Consider the following 2,087-nt stretch of genomic DNA (forward strand, 5'->3'; position numbering starts at 1 on the left):
TACATAGCTAATACCAATGAAGGTTACCGATTCCTCCAAAGACACCGGGAATAACCTCCAACGATTCCTATTTACCCCCCATGGGTACCCCTTATCTATTGTCTGTAATGCTGATCCCCGTTTCACTACTAGATTCTGGAAGCAAACCTTGACCTCCCTTGGAATCAATCATATTATGGCTGCCCCTGGGCATCATGAGACTAATGGCCAAGCAGAACGAAAAATCCACGAAGTCAACACCAGAATAAGGAACATGATCAATGAACAACAAACTAACTGGGAACCAGCCCTTGTTGAGCTGGCCGCATATATCAATGCTGGATTTTCAGACACCTTGGGAATGTCCCCGTACAAGGCAATCTTCGGCCAACAATACCCTCTTCTATGTACAACTCTATTTAAGAACTCCTCAGTCCCTGCCTCTGATGACCACCTAAACCGCTATCAAGAAATTCGGAATGATGCCTTCCAAGCTGTTAAAGCTGCCTGATTCCGAAGTACCACTACTGCTCAGAAGCGACGACGCAAACACATCCTTATTCCACCTGGTGATATGCTTATGGTACATGGAAACATGTTCATTACTAATGTGGGACACAGCCAAAAACTACAACCCCGATGGCAAGGACCCTTCAAGGTCTTATCCTTTGACGAGCATACGGATAACTACAATGTCCAAATGGATGGACACATGTATCTCTGCAATACTGCAGTCTTCCACGCCTCTGCTGTCAAATGATTCCACCCAAATGACGACTCCAAGGTCCCTGGAAGAATCTACTCTTGACCTGCACCTATCATCATCGATAAGAAAGATGAATGGGAAGTTGAAGAAATCAGAGACTACCATCTCTGGCATGGAAATGATCAGTTCCTAATCAAATGGAAAGAATACCCAACAAGCGTAAACAGCTGAGAACCACTAGAAGAACTAGAGCACACAATGCAAATGGTGAATGATTAGTGGAAAGACAACATGCCAAACGAATCAATCCCCCCAACGATCAATTATATCACCATGTGCTGGACACCTACGATGCCGAAAACTGAGCGATGGCATGTGGAACTTGAAACTAGGGATAGGTTTTGGGCACTATACTTTGAGTCGGAATTCAAAAGTAGCGATGAGAAAAATCAAGCTATGGAGCAGGCTCTCGACAACTTTATCTGATCATCAATCACCATCCGAATACCATAACGATGTCAAACTATGTGGAACTCAATGTGAGGCTGTGACAACAGATTGTTGGACTGTTGTTGAACCGCGATGTTATCCGACTTGAAGACTACTTCGAAATCCTCTGGATAGACTACTGTCCTGATTGCAACCACACTTCGGTTGATGTACAGCGTGAATCTGGTATTCGTAACTACTGTGATTTGCATTTCTTTGAGTCTAAATGTTTTCTTAGAATTTCTTCTTGTCCCTGGTGTGACACTTACGATGAAGAATTTATAGCAGAAACTGAAGCTTTTAGTTTCTCAGACTCCGCTTTTAATGATTATTAGGTTTTGTTTGTTTAAACAGTTGTTTTGTTTTGGGGAATATAACCAGTATGGGTACTCGGTTATTGGTTTTGTTTTAAGTATCACTTTGATACTTGGTTTGTTTTAAGTATCATTTGATAATTGGTTTTGTTTTATGTTTTGTTTTAAGTATCGCTTTGATACTTGGTTTGTTTTAAGTATCGTTTGATACTTGGTATTGTTTTATGTTTTGTTTTAAGTATCGCTTTGATACTTGGTTTGTTTTAAGTATTGTTTGATACTTGGTTTTGTTTTATGTTTTGTTTTAAGTATCGCTTTGATGTTTAAGAAGTTTCACCAAAGTGTATCGATTGATACCTGTGATTAGTTTCGTTCACGCTAGACATGAACAAATTTGGGTATTTAAAGACAGCCTGTTTCTACAATAGAAAAGGCAGACTTCGACAGACAGTATTTCAATATACTTGGTTGAACGGTTACTTCTTTGTTTCTCAGTATACTCTCGAAGCCTCCTTTAGTTCTCAGCTCTCGCCTCCTCTCTGGAAGTGCAGGCCACCTACCAACTATCGTATCTATTACCACTAATGTGATCAGCGCCT

Source organism: Tuber melanosporum, assembly GCF_000151645.1.
Source record: "Tuber melanosporum whole genome shotgun sequence assembly, scaffold_145, strain Mel28".
Classification (NCBI taxonomy): domain Eukaryota; kingdom Fungi; phylum Ascomycota; class Pezizomycetes; order Pezizales; family Tuberaceae; genus Tuber; species Tuber melanosporum.